Source organism: Muscardinus avellanarius (assembly GCF_963383645.1).
Source record: "Muscardinus avellanarius genome assembly, chromosome: 2".
NCBI lineage: Eukaryota > Metazoa > Chordata > Mammalia > Rodentia > Gliridae > Muscardinus > Muscardinus avellanarius.
In genome coordinates, this window is record NC_137787.1 from 19,220,619 (window position 1) to 19,238,313 (window position 17,695).

The following is a 17,695-nucleotide window of genomic DNA, read 5'->3' on the forward strand; positions in this document are numbered from 1 at the left end:
TGTAGGAAACACATCTCAGAGCATTTACAGGTGAAGTCATCATGTCTGTAACTTTTTCTTAAATAATCAAATAAAGAAAGAGAGAGAGAGAGAGAGAGAGATGAGTGGTAAAATGTTAACATTTGGAGAACCTAGATGAAAGGTTTCAGAAAATACTTTGTGCTATTCTTGCAACTTTGCTGTAAGTCTGAAATTATGTCAAAATAAAAAAGTTAAAAACAGTACCACCTTAGTTCTGTCTCAAATTAACTTAGTAACTTTTTGAAAATGTGGTTCATTTACAGTATAGTCATTATATAATACCTTGGTTGAACTGGAATTTCAAAAAATTTAGTAGTCTTAGTTTCTATATTTAAGCCCCCCATACCACTACACACACACACACACATCCATTACAGTGAATGGAGAAATGGTTTGAAGCATTGCAGATGGTGAGAAAAGGCCATGTATAGGCACAGCTAAAGGAGAGTTACCAGACCAGGGGCAGGTGCAAGCATTCTTCCAAGTTGGGAGAGCCAGAATTCTTTCCTATTTTTTCAAGTTTACATCATCATGGCACCAGTACTCTGAGCTTCTGAGTGTTTCTGTTTGGGGAATCTCAGGTCCTCCCAGTTCTTAGATGGAATTCAGCATCAGCCAAGGTTTTATCCTCCACCTACCTCAACTGTCCCTAAGCAACAGCTCCACCTCCAGCATCCTATGTTACACAAAGTCAGTAACACAGATGCTCTCCGAAGAGGAAGAACCCTGGAACATCCTGTTCCAATAAGCTTGCGCCCTCAGCCTGGGACATATCATAAGCAGACAAGCCTGCAGGCTCTTCTTCTTCTTCTACTGTGGACATCTACCTTAGCACAAAGTAGATGACTTCATTGAAATGGACACACGCATCTAACTCTAGGGCCCAGTGGTCTCATTCAGGCTCACTTTTGTTCCATTTATTTTTAAGCACCCTGCTCTCACACAGATGCTTCCATTGTCACACTCCTTTCTGAGCCCCCACTCTCACCCCAGTGGTCCAACAGCTCTCTTTCACATTTCTCAAGGCAGGAACTACAAGGCCTGTTCCAGGGGACCTCTGTGAGTGGACATGCTGCCCTACTGGGAGCCACCATGCAGCTGAAGGAGGGAGCAAGTGTCCTCCCCAGAAGCCCACGGGGCTCTGACAGCGAGGAGATCCTGCCCCGCTGCAGTCACTCGTAAACAGGACCACACAAGGAAACAGGACCCAGTGGGGAAGCAGAGAGGGCCCTTTCCCCTCTGTGCATCACTGTATTCAAAGGGGGAAGTGACGTTATTCTAAGCTTTTAATATGTTCAGCTGATAATAATGCCCTAAATTTACATTTTCTGCCTTTGAACTAAAAAAACACATATTCCTAAACACAAATTGTGATTTTTTTTTTATTGATAGAGATGTTCAGATTCTTTAAATGTTGGTTTATTGGATGGTCCGATTGCTTGGGTTTTCATGGGAAAATGCTTCACAGCTAAGTTGGCTGTCTCCTGAAAGTGACAGGCAAGTGGGTAGGTTCCAACAATCTTCAGGACCATCACAGACTATAATCTATAAGATGTCAAATCTTCTTGAAAGAACACAGGGAATGTTGCATATCCAAACCCTGATGGTAAAATCATTTCTTCTTGTTTTAAATCATATTGTTCTGCTCTAATTGAATGTGTGGTTCCTAGAGTGCCTGTAACAGCCACTCAGAAGCAAAGATAGATTCTTTTGAATCTTTCCTGACCCAGGGATTCAGAAGAAAACTATTCAGAAGCCCATTTTAGGCCAGGCATAGTGGTGCCTGCCTGTAATTACAGTGACTGGAGAGGCTAAGGCAGAAGGACTGCGAATTCAAGGCCAGGCTTGGCAACTTAACAAAACCCTATCTCAAAAAAGAGAAAGAAATTACAAACATGGTCTGAGGATGTAGCTCAGTGGTAACGTGCCCCTGAGCTCAGTCCCCAGTACCTGAAGCCCATTTCAACTGTTGGACTAACTCAAGCTGCTCAGATCAGAAGCTATAACACATGTGAGACTGTGGCTTCTTCCTCACCACTAAACTTGCCTGTAGACCTAGAGCTGTGACCATTTTTCCTGAATGACCACTGAGCTGAGGGGGAAAAAATTACCTTGGAACAAAGCACACGTTCCATTTCCTGATCACGACAGCTCTAAGCTCTGCAGGACTCACTTGGAGCCTTGTTGGTAAATCTCTTCCCTTCTCCAGTGATAAATTTGCTGAAAAGGAGAACAAAGTTTCAGGAACACTCACATTTTTATAGCTTCTGAACTGAATGAAGACAGAGAATTATTCCTGCTCCTAATTTCTTTTTCCTTCCTCATGAAAGCTCTAGGTTCTCTGCCAGATCAATGCTGATGTCTACACCAAACAAAGAGAAGGAAACTAATCAAAGTAAAATGGATGTTTTTTTTAAAGACTAAAGTCCAAAATGATAACAAAGAAAATGCAAAAAGTCAGACATGGTTTATTGATCATGACACTTTTTCCCAAGCCCAGACATGCCCTCATAACCTGCTTTGCCATTAACAACGAATAGTTTTTCAAATGCACTGTTTTAAGAAGATTTTTAAGACAAATCATTTACAAAGACTTCTAGTTGAAAAAAACTAATGGTAGAAGTCTTCCTGTAGTCTCACATCTACACATGTGTATATGCAAGTGCACAGGAACACACAAGTACACACACACACACACACAGTTTATCAGTACTCATGAAGGCCAACTCTCATGAAAGTAAGGGAAATAGGCTTAAGAAGTCAGGTCACATGACTCAATTATGGCTTGTGTGCTGTATTGATAATTTCTTGATCTTAACCCAAAAGCCTATCATAAGATCCCAATATTTTATCCATTAGTATACTTCCTGAGATATTTTTTCAGAAGTTATGCTTTTCTTAGGAGATGCCTAAGACTACTCTTGACAGTTTCTTTACACCAAAATCTTTCTAGTACTACATTTGTTGGTTAAGATTGATAGCTGTTAACTTTCACATGCATAAATGACATTCTTTGACCTCTATATTCCAGTCATTTGCTTACAGTTCTATGTTTAAATTTCTTTTTAATTAAACTATAGACATAAATTCAACCTTCAGCTTGTTATTTTAGTAGTAATTGTAATAATTAACACATAACCATTTTATCACTAACAATTATTAAATAATAACTTGTGTGTTCATTAACATAATAAGTCTCATTAATTGCATGTCGTCTCACAATGAGATTAACCTGTGAAGAGCAGACAGAAAACATAGATTGTAAGCAGAATCAGAGTATCTCTGTGGAGCTGTCTAGGCAAATTTTCAAAAAAAAAAAAATTAGCCCTCAGAAGGTGAAGGTAGGATGTTGGGGGCAGAGGAGCAGCAGTGTCAAAATGGTAATGACATCAATTATATTAGAGCAACAAATATACAAAAAAGGGGTTAATGTGTGGCTTTATAAAATAAAACATGAGAGAAACAATACTAGCCTAATATTTTAGGAATCATTATAAAATCAAAGCTTTGATCTTCACTCTGAGAGAAAATTTTCTTTCTCCCAGCCATCTATGCCCTGGAATCCACAGAAGACTTGTTTGCTGATAACTCCCTGGAGATATGTTTTAGTCCATCCAGCTGCTATAACAAAATGTCTTAGAGTGGGTAACTTGTAAATAATGGGAATTTATTATTTCAGTCTGGAGGCTGAGAATCACAAGATCAAGACCCCTAAAACATCAATGTCTGGTGAGGGTTTACTCTTTGCTTCTAGCTATGTCCTACTGTGGTAGACATGGCAAGCAGACTCAAGTCTTTTTACAAGAGCACTAAAGAAGGGCTGATCTTTTTACAGTCCTATAGCACTGGGGATTGAGCACCAAAGTTCAGAACAACGCATACTGATACTTTGAGTTCTGAGGTAAATCAGTAATCACTTTCCTTTGGTGTATTCACTCCTGACTCTTTTCCTTCCCATTTCACTTCCATCCATTAACTTACCAGGCTACTCTCCCTGACACAATACCCACTGGCCTACAAAATGCTTCAACTATCTCAATCCATCATGTTTCTCTCTCGGGTCTTTTGCGCTTCCATTTTCTGATTCTGGGTAGCCATGCTATGTATACATTAACTTGTTGCCATGTTCTTTTAATGACAGGACCGGACTTGCCACTTGTCACACACTACCCTTTGTTCTCACCCTGCAATTTGGTTGCAATATTTAAGGTCCCTGACTCTCTTAAGAAGATCCATATATACTCTGTGCTCTGCAGGACAGCAGACTTGGAGAAAAATATGATGGAACCTTAAATGCTACCTTGATCACCTGCATAGATCCTTCCCAAAAGATGTCAGTGTTTCTTGAGACCATATAGAACAAGTTCCAAGTTCCTCAGCTTTCCTTCCAGAGCTCTCTATAGTTCTTTCAAAACTATCTTATTCCCACACACACCATCCATCAAGGATGGTCAACTGTTCTCCCAAAAGGTCAAACAGTGGACTAAACTGACACTATAGTCTTTTAATTATTCTGTTTCTAGAAGGTCTATTTCATTCTTTTCCAAATCTATTGGTCATTTTGAATAGTCTCTTATTTTTTACTCATGTTATTTTATTTCTTTAATCTTTTAGAACATGGCTGTCTCAGACTCTATATCAAATAGTTCCTTTACCTGAAGCCTTTGCAGAACTGTTTTTGCCACATCTTGCTTGTTCTCTCGTTCATGGTGCCTTAGTTTCTCATGTGTTTTGTTATTTGTGTTTGTGTCCATACAGGGGTTCACATCTGTTGGAACATATGTGGGAATTATATAAGCAATATGTTGGGTGTTTCCCCCACCCACCACGGAAAAATAGATATTTGCTGCTTCCAAGTATCTGGAGGCACCACCAACTTGAGACTGTTTTAAATTCTTGCCATCTTCAAACCTTCCACATTTTGAGAATCCAGGTCTCAGGGCTGCATGAGGCTAGTGCACAGTATGAATTATCAGGGAGAATATTTTTCCTCATTCTCAAAGACTGAGATAGCAATTCTCTTTGTTGTCCCCCTTTATGTGACGATTTTCTAGGTCACTCGGTCAGTGGAACCACCGCCCTCCAGGAACTGATGCTCTTGTGGGGGCATTACAACCTGACTCCACACTTTACATGGGCCCGAGACTTTGTATCCTGTTGCCAAGTGCTCCCTGAGCTCAGAAGGTGGCCTTGGGCCAGCTCCAGCTGCAGTGCACTCCCAACTATCCAGGTTTCATCATTTCACCTTGTTTGATGGCTCTGAAAATTACCTTCCTTTTCTTTCCAGTTCAGCCATGCATTGAAGAATGGTTTATTTCTATTGTATGTGACATTTTGGGCTGTTTTGTAGTAGAATTTCAGGATGTCAAATTCACATTACTGCAAGAAACTGAGGACCTACAATTTATAATATCTTTCAGCACTGTTTCCTGCCCTTAGAACCTTGATATAATGATAGCAATTTTGATGCTGAGCTGAACAACAACAAAACATTCTGAAACTACACTTCTGTAACAGCCTTCAACCAAGGAATTCTGACTCTCATTTCGATGCTCTTGACGAGGGATCACAAACTTGCCTTAAGGTTTCAGATAGTAAATATTTTTGGCTTTGAAGCCACATGGTCTCTGTTATAACTAATCAACTCTATTACAACGGACAAAAGCAGCCATTGACATTAAATAACAAACAAGCATAGATGTGTTCCAATAAAACTTTATTTCTGTATGCTGGAATTTGAATTTCATATAATTTTCAAATGTCGTGAAATATTATTCTTAGAAAAAATATTCCGACCATTTAAAAATGTAAAAATCATCCTTAGCTCACAATCTATACAAAAACAGGCAGCAGGCTGGCATCTGGCATGCATTCTATACTTGGCAGGCCCTTCTTAAGACCATACTCAATTGGGGATGCATATCAGATACATCTGTCAACGTTTTTTTTAAAACACAGATGCTTAGGCCCCACTTTAGACCTACTACATGAAAATTGCAAGTAATGGAGCCTAAGGTTATATTTTTTTTAATTTCCATAGGTAATTCTGATAAGCACCCATGTACTTGTACTAGTACATTTTACATTGCAACAACAAAATACTTGAAGCTAAAGAGGACTTTATAAAAGAATAGAAGTTCACTTAGCTCACAGTTTGACAGGCTGAAAGTCAAAATAGCGTGGAGTCAGTTCTGGTGCGAGCATTGCTCGTGGTTTCACGTCATGGCAGATGCACCACGGCAGGAGTGGGCACGAGATCACATGGTAAGACAGGGATTTAGAAAAACTTAGAGGGTCTGGTCTTGTTCATTCATATAAGCCTCTTTCAAGAACTAACAAGAGTCCTGGGAGAACTCCCTTAACCCTTTCTAAAGGCAGGGACACCAATGACCTGACAACCTCGCAGCAGGCTCCATCTCGAAAAGGTGGACCACTTAACACTGCCACATTGGAGAACACGCTTCCAACATGTGAAACTTGAGGACACATCTAAGCCATATCCAAACCGTAGCACACCTGTCACTTAGACAGGCTTTCTAGATTCTGTTCTTTCTTGACCTTCATGGGAATCTCCACACAATACAGTTATTCATTTCTCTGACTCCAAAGTAAATCACATAATTACTAGTCAAAAGAACCATGCAAAATTAAGTACATAAATAAAAATGATTTTAAAAAAACCTAAAGCCTGCAAAAACACACTCATACATTTAATATATGATAAAGAAGATATCAGGAACCAAAAGGGAGAGAGAGGAATTCAGTTAGCAAAATAGTTTTACTATTTGGAAACAAAAACAATTTGCATCCATATCTTACACCAAGCACCAAAATAAATGTCAGATGCACTAAAGAGTAAAATATAAGAGAATTAAGCCATAAGAAGAAACTAAAAGGCAATCGGACTGAATATTTGCCAAATCTCTGGAGTGCAGAGAAATTTCTAAGCTTAAAAAGCTTAGAAACACACACACACACACACACACACACACACACACACACACACACACAGAAAAGCTACCCAGATTTAACTGCATAAAAATTTTAAACCTCTAGGTAATAAGATAAAGTGACTGAAGAAAAGAGAGAAATAAATCTGCAAAGTTAGGAAAGTACAACTAGTTGACAAAACATGAGAAACAAAGAATGTGAGTAGTAATCAAAGAAATGCAAGTTAATCCACAGTACCATTTGTGATCCATCAAATTAGAAAAGAGTTTTCATATGTGCAAAAAGACGTCCCACGGTGGCAAGCAAGTAGTAAAACATACTTTTTCATAGACTGCATATTTGCAATCTGAAATGACATAAAAAAATACAGATTCAGATAAGATTTTAAATCGAAGTTCTCTCGCTAGATGTATTACCTCTAGAGAAAACTAAAACAACCTATATATCTAAAAGAAAGATCTAGTTACAGAAACTATAATACAGTCACTTAGTAACATATTATGGGCCCTTAAACACTGTTTACAAATACCATAAAATAATATGGAAAAGCATTATAATATATTAAATGAAAGGGACAGGATATGAAAATTGCATAAATACTGTGATTATAGTTACTTAAAACTTAAATTAACTTATTTGTAAGGGGAAAAAGGTAAGAAGAATACACAAAGTTATTAACAATATTTGCACAGATATGTGTTGGTGCTTTTGTTTTCTATTCTGTTAACAAGGACTATGTAAAAAAATTTTAAGTAACCTTCCGAAAAGATAAATCATTTTTGAAAATTGAGGTATGACAGACTAGAGACGGGAAATGGTAACATTTCAGAACTAAATTTAGAAATTTTTCTATTAAATCTTTTGGTTAAAGTGAATCGTGCGCATGAAAAAAATCCCAAAGCACAAAGCTGAGAATTAAGTATTAACTCTGCCCTGTTGTTTTCTTTACACTTGTTATATCATTAAGACTATAAAGTAAATAGCTACTGTTCTCACTGATAACTAAGTGAAGCCTAATTGTGTGGTTTTAGCTGCAATTAAAATTGCTGAAAATGTGAAAGGCTTTCCAGCAGTCTCACAGATAAATAACACTTTCAACGCACAGCCTTCGATTTCCTTAGCTTTCTGGAAGTCTCTTAGCATACATCCTAAGAGTTTTAGATACTTTTTGTGGCACTTAAATTTACCCTTCTTTGACCTTGATGCAATTCCCCTGTTTGTTAAAGAACATTTGAATTTCAAGACAATATGCAATTCTTTAAATGACAATGGCAAGCAATTTGAGCAGCCAACCCGCATCTGCCACCAGCCTTTTGTTTTCTGTCAAGTTTCAAAGAATGAGCTCCAGTTCACAGTGATTTCTAGGAGGAACTGGCAAATTGCAAACAAGATCTCCCTTCAAACATTCCATGGTCCCATTCCACCCTCACCCTTCTTCCCTAGATGCTTTCCAAATCTGTCTCCTCAACTCTAAGTGAATCACAGCCTCTTTGTAACAGACAGCATTTTTTGTTTTCAGTACTGGGGATAGAACGCAGGGTCTGAGCTTCACCCTCATCCCTATTTTTTATTCATTTATTTTGAAACAGGGTCTCACAGAGTTGCCGAGGGCCTCACTAAGTAGCTGAGGCTGTCCACGAACCGCGATCCTCCTGTCTCAGATTCCCAAATGCTGGGATTATAAGCATATGCCACCATGCCCGGCTACAGAAAGCATTTTTAATGGAAATATGCACTGTTCACTTTGCTTTCCCCTACTGCCAAGACCAGAACAAATCCTCCTCTTGCTGTCCGCCTTAGAGGAGATTTCTTTGCTCCAGGTTGCCAAGACAAAAACTGCCTTGAGTGAAGACTCATAGACACTCTGTTACAAATCTCATGTGAAGCTGCAGTCAGTCCTTCCTGGAGAACCTGTTTTAGGGCTTTTCAGAGTGAGCACTGTCCATTACAGCTGGGCATTTATGCCTTCAAAATGCTCATTTCTTCTTATGACACAATAAAACACTTCCTGCAGCAACAGCAGGTGAGCACAGAAAACATCTTAAATATCTGACCTGAAGTGCCAAAGATGCTTAATAATCTTTAAAGTAACCAACAATATTGTTTCCTCCCATTACCAGGATGTTGTAAAATGTCCTAATTAGTCTTTATGATAATGCCGACACCTCCACAGCACATAAAAAGGACTTTTAATTTTTAAAAGGACAACTCTGGTTGGTTTGATTTTTATCTCTAATTGGCCTATAATGTCTATCCCTCTGGCACTCCAGACAGGCAAACATTAATTTAACAAGCAACTCATACACCATGGGAGACCAGAGAATCCAGTGTGGAAAAGAAGGTTCCCGTCTTCCAAACACGTAATTGGCTTCATTCTATTTTACCTCCTGGAAGGTGCTAAACAACCTTGTCGCTGCTCCAAGGGGAGTCCCTCTTGAGGCAGCAGCTTCCTGAGGACCTCTCAAGGCTCTTCAACTAAGTCTCTGTTGCACTATGACCAGGAATCAGTAAACTCCAGAGGTCCATCTCAGTGAGCACTTCAGGAGATCCCCCTCAGGAGACCTAGAGCGATGGGTGTGAGGGATTGCACTCAGAAACAGAGGCCAGGAGACCAGAGGTTAGTCCTGTGTTCTGCACCAGGGCTCTGTGCCCTGAGACTGGTTACTCATCCTCTCTGAGCACGCTTCCTCAACAATAAAATAAAAAGGATTATTTCAATTAATCTCTACAATCCTTTTCAGCTCTCAAATGCCAAGATTTACTAGTGAACACGGCTCTGCCAACAGCATGGACGGAGAGTTCAGGTTCCTGCCAGCTGGTAATGCAGAGGCTGGCTCCGACTGCTGGAACCTTCAGCTCTTCTGCAACACCCGATCCGACACTAAACACTCATCACAGCCCAGCGCCCACTACACTGCCCTCAGCATTCCAGACCAGCCCAGAACAGAAGCCAAGTGAAGGTTGAGCTGACTATGGGTTTCAGGCTGATCCTTGCAGCCTTTGCTGAGAGAACTATATTTGGAATTTCAGGAGATTTAGCTAAATGACCCTGAGTATCTCCCGCCTGAGTAGGAAACTACAACAGTATATCCTCCAGAACCAAAGAAGCATCGCCTTTGCACAAGAGAGAAAAGTCCTTTTCTGTGTGCTGAAAACGGGCTTTTCACATCATTCCCACGGATATATGTGAGGCTTGGTATGTGTGTGGGAGCCTCCAGGATTCCTGCTGCAATGGAGACATGGTAGGGGACGCCACATATTGACCCCAGATGATTCCAGTTGCTGACTAATGAGGCCCCCTTGGCTGTCGCACTTCCACCCCGCCCCCTTTCAAGTCCCATTCTCCTCAACAAGCTCCTGGCAAAAAAAAAGCAGGAGCTGCACTGAATAACATTGCTGTTGAAAAGCCTTTTTCTTCCAAAACTAAGAAAGCCATGACAATCTTGTATTTATATTTCCAATACTTCAATTTAGAGTAATGTGCGTAATGGTTCTGCCGTTTCCCCAGCCACCCTCTCCTGTAATGGTGCCATTGCAGGCATCATACACAGCTCGTCAGCAAATCCAGGGGGGCAGGAGCAAGCCCACGGAAGTTGTTGTCTTACACACTGGCTCCGCGAAATGAAACGCGCTCCTCAAGTTTGATGTTCTGCCATTGAGAGAGTAGTCCTCCAGCCGGGCTCACTAAAAATCTGCTAAATCAATCATGCTGCTAAACACATTAACACCACACACATACATATTTTTAACTCCACTACCGTGAAGTCTGAAACAAAACACAAATAAGGTAAAGAAAGCTTGAGCCAAATTTTCACTCAAAGCTCAAAAAGGGCTCCACTCAACTTTCATCTCTTCTACTCTATTGGTATTTCTCCCTTCATTCTCTCAGCCCAAACCCTAATTAATTACAGTGGGGACAAAGAGAAGGATATTCATTACACCAGTGGTCAAGGCTAAAATTTTGGTTTGGACAACTTCAGATGACGCCCAAACTTAACCTTTTCTTGCTGAAAGTTATTCTTTTCTCCCCCACTTTCAGGCCATATGGTACCCATCAATCTTAACTTTAAATTCACTTCCTTTTCTTCTATACAGAGTCGACTCTAATCACTACTTTGAAATAGAATTTAGGATATGTTGATTTGACTTCCCCTTAACCACCAGGCTTGGAGAGAAACAATATTTCTTACACAGAAATGGTGATGTCTTAAAATGGTAGAATCATTATAGTCTTCCATGAAAAGAAATCAAATTATGAGCTATTGTGGAGTTATGGGGGAATCCTTAAATTATGAAAGACCAATTTGTATAACCATCATCCACTCACCTTTTAGTCACCTTGGGGGGATTACAAAGAATCAAATGCTCACTTTACATCATGGTTATAGAAGGGTGATATGGTACGCTGGGTAGTTGGGACTCTGAGAATCACAGATATGGGTTCATTTCCCACTGCCAAAATTTACTATGACCTTAGCTTTCTGAGCCTATAAAATGGGAGTCAAAATTCATTGTAGAGTTTTTATGAGGACTAAAAATATATAATAGAGAAACTATACTTCACAAAAAATAGAAATTAATTATATCATTATTTTTATTATTATTATTGAAAGTAAGATTTTTTATTTTTTATTTTTATGTGGAACATATTGAAAATGGCAGACTTTCAGACTATGCTTGGTTCCTTCCCCCCCTTTTCATTCCCCCCTCCCAACAATGAGTGTCCAGGTTAACCATGCTATATTTATATTTTTACACAAATTCAGATGTAGCTCTTTCATTAATCAACCTCAGCCTTCTTCCTCTCCCATCCTTCCATTTTAGCTTTGGTGAGGTTTCTCTTCCATTGTCTGGAGTCCCTCTGATATCCCTAATATTCCCTAGTTTGAACATATTAGAGAAAACATAAGTCCCTTTTCTTTCTGTGCTTGGCTGATCTCACTTAACATAATGTCTCCAGGTCTTTCCATCTTCTTGCAAATGACATGATTTTGTTCTTCTTTATAGCTGAGTAGAATTCCATTGTATGGATTTCCCATAATTTTGCAATCCATTCATCTGTTGATGGATACCTAGGTTGGTTCCATATTTTGGCTATTACAATCTGTGCTGCTATGAACATGGGTATGCATATGTTACTGTAGGTCTCTGATTTCAATGCCTTTGGAAAGATACTTATGAGTGGTATAGTTGGATCATATGGTGGATCCATTCCCAGTTTTCTAAGGAATCTCCACACTGATCTCCATAGCAGCTGAACTAGTTTGCACTCCTACCAACAGTGTAAAAGAGTTCCTCTTTCCCCACATCCTCACCAGCATTTGTTATTTGAGTTCTTCATGCTTGCCACTCTGACTGGGGTTAGATGGAATCTCAGCATAGTTTTGATTTGCATCTCCCTGATGGCTAATGTTGTTGAACATTTTTTTCATGCATCTATTGGCCATTTGTATCTCTTCTTTTATGAAGTGTCTATTCAGTTCAGTTGCCCATTTCTTGATTGGGTTATTTGTTTTGCTAGTGTTGAGTCTTTTGAGCTCTTTATATGTTCTGGATATTAGTCCTCTATCTGAGTGGTGGCTGGTAAAGATCTTCTCCCATGCTGTAGGCTTTCTCTTTAGGTTCTTGATGGTTTCTTTTGATGAGAAGAAACTTTAGTTTGATGCCATCCCACTTGTTAATTTTTGCTTTAATTTCCTGAGCTTTGGCGGTCTTGTTGAGAAAGTTACTCCTGTGCCTATATGTTGGAGTGTTGAGCCTATGCTCTCCTCTAATAACTTCAAAGTCTCTGGTCCAATTTCTAAGTCTTTGATCCATCTTGAATTGATTCCTGTACATGGTGAGAGGTAAGGATTTAGTTCCATCTTTCTATAAATGAATAGCCAGTTCTCCCAGCACCATTTGTTGAAAAGGCTGTTTTTTCTCCAGCATGCAAGTTGAAAGTAAGATTTTTTAAAAGGCATATTGATCTAAGAAAAAAAAACAGAACTTATGTAAGAACTGGATTGTGATATAAATATCTTTCATAAGGAAACCTCATGCGAAATTTATCTTTTTGCCCACCTTTTCAGAGCCAGGAAATGCTTCTGGAATCTTCCCCACAGAGATTTCATTGAGAAAAAAGTTGATCCATGAATCCCTATGTGATCATTAGAAGACAGCAAAAATTATACAGCTTCTATTGTCATGACTGTATAAAGATCTATGGAGGCAAATATCCTTAAGATATGGCTTTGTTGTTCATTAGGAGCAGGGCTTAAATTCATTCACATTCCTCTTTAGATCCACCATACTAAGACCCATCTGCCCCTTCTTGTCCCTCCTGATGTCATTATCACCAGGCTGGTCCAAGCTCAGCCATAGGTTCTGTCCTGGCTTCCTGAGATCTGACCCTCTCTATTCCATAGGCTGAAGCTCTGAAAGGGGACTTGATGTCAGTCACCAGACTATTAGGAATAGGACTCTGGGCCTTATCACACAAGCATGCATAGCTAAAGTTTCACTGAGACCCTGTTGAAGAACTGCTAGAGTTTATCTGCAGTTGTCCCTGCAGTATTAAAATCTGAAAATAACCTGATACAATTGGGGCACAAAGTCCTTTGGGGACCCTAAGCTTCTACCATCTGAACAGTCTCCTCTACTAACCCATGTGTGAATTGACTGTTCCCACTACATTCTTGGGAAGCTTCATCAACAGATCCTGATGACAGTATGGCAAACTGGTTCACCAGCAACATATCTGGAAGAGCTACCTTAAAGACAGAAACAGGGGCTCAGTGGGAAAACAATCTTGCCAAGAAACCTATGCAAGGCTGAAGGATTCTGGAGCCTTTGAATACATGGCCACTTGAAATGGATTGACTGTGTTGGAAGAGAGATGAAGCGATGTTTCAAACTTCCCATCCATGTCACCTCCAATGAAGCAGACCTAGAAATAAGCAGACAAAAATCAAGGTAGAGGATGAGAGGGTTGGTAGAGAGATGACTTCTTAAATAAAAATAACTCACCTGTGATGCAGAGGTATGGTTAACCCAAATCAAGCGCCAGGAACACCTACAGGCCTTTGGCATTGCCCAGCCCCTAAGATGCCTGCCACACTTCCTAATAGTGGGATGGCAAGGGCAGCATTAGCCAAAGGCTGCTTCTTTCATGCATTTTATTGTAACTGAGATTCTTTTAACAAACTGCCTAGAAGCAAACATTTTTTCTTCACCAGGGATTTTATGGAGCAAGTTTTTATATAAAGCAAATTTAAATGCATATAAAAAGAGTAAGTAATATCTCTCATCAATTGCAGCTCTTTTTTTAAACTTATCATTATTCTTGGGATTTATTTAGAATTCTTTCCAAATCACCCAGATTTATAATTACTTCAGAGTCGAAGTGTCCTTGGGAATGACTTGGGTTTCAAGCCAACTTAGAATCAAAACTCTATATTGCATTTCCCAACTGTTAGCTGTGGTTGTTTCAGTCTAGGAAATCATGCTTCTCCTCTTTTATAGCTAAATTCTGAAATAACTTATCACAACTTTCAGCCATGTTCCCTCAGAGTTCCACTTTCCTTCTGTGTCATTTAAGTGAAAAAGAAAACAAAAAAAAAGTATGTCGGAAGTCTCTACCAATCTTTCTGGGAACTTTTCCATCCAAAGAATGTTTCTACCATTTTCTTAAAAAGAAATGGGAAGAGTACTTTCTTTCATCTCAATCCATCTACAGCCATTTTGGTTTCTTCTCCATCTGCCTTTTGATTTTGCATAGTGTAGTACTTCTCCCAGGCTAAAAGTACAACTCAGTGGTAGAATGCTTGCCCAGTATGAGAGAGGACCTGCTTCCATCTCCAGCATCACCCTCCACGCCCCACCAGAAAAGGCTCTATAGTACTTCTCTCAACACTGAGTTAGCCATCTTTAATTTTTTAAGTTGCAGGGGAAGAAGTCCCTCTGAATGAGATATAAAAGTAGATACATTTGGGCTGCTTACCCAACCCATTTCTCTCTTGTGTTTAACCAACAAAACATCAAAAGAAGTCTACCCAGGGCTACAAATAAAAGCTTTCTCACTTTTTAGGAGACACTAGAAGGAGGTGAGTCCTCTTCTTCCCTAATATAACTTCCATTTCATCTGGATGCTACAGCATCCTACTAACAGCATAGGGGTGAAATCAACATACAATTGAGGGCAGAACCATAAAGAGATGTGAAGGCTAGGCACTAATAAACCGTACCCAGAGCCTATCAGACCTCTAGTCTATATACTTACTAGGGTGAGATAAATTGTCTTATGGTTAGTCCAGATTGAATGGGGGAATTTTATGTTATTTGCAGGTAAACATATTTTAATAGACACAAGTTCCTTAGTACAAATACAAAAGTTTAGTAAAGGTTTTAAAATGCAGACTGACCCAGGCATGATGGCACACACTGTAGGAGTCTGAAACAAGAGAATCACAGGTTCACAGCCAGCCTGAGTTACTTAGTGAGGTCCTTTGCAACTTAGTGAGACCCTGTTTCAAAAATAAAGAGTTAAGGAGACTTCCAGGAAGATGGTGACTGAGAAAAGCGGGGCTTAAGAGCCCCGCTAAAAACCAATCTCTATTAACACAAAATCAGCGCATTTCATAGCCAGAAAACACCATCACCAGAGAAACAAAAAAAAAATGTAACTACACGGGACAGAGAAAAAGAGGGCTGGAAAAACAGGACACCAGAAAGAAACCAGACTGCAGTGCTGTGGCCGGAGCCAAGGCGCAGAGCAGCGGGCACCATCTTTTCTTGCAGCACCAGGCCCCAGAGAGGAGGGGGACTCAGAACGGAGCTCAGAGCCACAGAGGAGATACGCCGGCCTCACGGCCAAGGACGCAGCAACAGCACCTTACTGCCAGTGGCAGCAGCGAGTTCACCGGACGGCTACGGCTAGAGACCAACACACTCAACAGCCCACCAGGCTCCAGAGAGAAGAGGCGGACAGCGAGCCGAGGTGAGCCACTGCGGAACAGCCGGGTGGGATTCGGCAGATTTTTCGGTGCAGGGAGCATCTAAAGTTCCCAGTGGCTGGGCTCAGCACACGCTGCAGGGACTCAGAGCAGAGCTCAAAACCAGAGAAGAAATACGCCAGCCTCATGGCCGAGGGCATGACAGTAGTGCTATATTGCCACCGGCATAGGCAGCAGCGAATTCACCGAGTCCACTAGAGCTCCATCTGCGCACTCAACAACAGTGAGTCAAATTGAGGGCCCCAGAGGAGAAATCGCAGTACTGCACTCCCTGGGACTTGACCCAGTGGAGGAGTGGCAGTGGCAGAGATATCACACCATAGGAAAACACCCAACCTGGCACACCCATGGTCTAAAGCAGCCTCTATCGACTCTCTGGGTCGGAGACTCTGTGATACAACCCAGTAAAGGAGTAGTGGGGACTGAGATACCACAGACTCGAGATCCAGAGCACCTTAAGTGAAGTCGTAGTCACCCAAGGGAAGAACCCAGAGAAGGCACAAACTTCCAAAATCATGGGAAAGAGGAATAACAATGGAGCAATGAATGCCCACAACCCCACAACATCAGAACCCAATAAAACAGAAATTCAGAGATTTCTATAAGATCAAATCAGGAAAATAACTGTAGAAATAATAGAGGTGTTTTGAAAAGAATTCAGAGAGAGCCAAAAAGAGATAAAGGATGCAATTAATGAAGTAAAGCCCTCAATTCAAAGTACAAACAACCGATTAGACCACATGGAGAATAGAATCTCGCTCTTAGAAGATGATCACTCCAAAAATGAATGCATAGTTTCTAATTTAGAAAAAGAAATCCAACAGCAGGAATCTGACATTGAAGAAATATGGGTCCATTTTAAGAGAGCTAACCTAAGAATAATTGGAATAGAGGAGGGAAAAGAAGGTGAAACCAAAGGGATCAACAATCTTTTCAAGGAAGTAATAGCAGAAAATTTTCCAAACATAGAGCAAGAGGTCGATACACAGGTCCAGGAAACTTATAGAACTCCCTTTAGACAGGATTGGAGAAGAGGATCCCCACGCCACATAATTGTCAAAATGACCAATGTGGAATTTATGTCTTCAAAACCAGCGCTAGAGTAAATACTCAAAGAGATTAACTACAAAGAAGAAATAGGTAACACACACCAGAACCAGAGAAACAAGAGTTTCCATCCAACAGACAACTAATATTAGTTATCTGTGGAGATTCATTATTTATGTTAGTCTTTTACCTATCTCTAAATTGTATTGTTTGCTTTTATTGTTCTTAATTTTTAGAATTTCTACTTGGAATATTAATATACCTTCAGATAAAGCATTTGGAAATATTTTATCCCATTCTATCAGTAACTTTTAACTCTGTTTACATTGTCTTTGGATATACAATATTTTTTTTATTTTTTAGGGAGTTTGTTTACCCTTCTGTTGCCTGTGCCATTGAAATCATATCCAAGAAATCACTGCCAATTTCAATGTTGTGAGGTTTTATGACCCAGATTTTCTTCTAAAAGTTTATAGTCTTAAGATTTATACTTAGGTCTTTTATCTATTTTGAGTTAATATTTGTATATGGGATTAGGTAAGGGTCCAATTTTATTCTTTTTCATGTAATTATTATTTTTCAACAATATTTAGTTAAAAGATAATTATTTCCTCCACCAAATGTTCATGGAAACCTTGTCAAAAATAACTTGACAATATATGGAAGAATTCATCTCTAGGCTT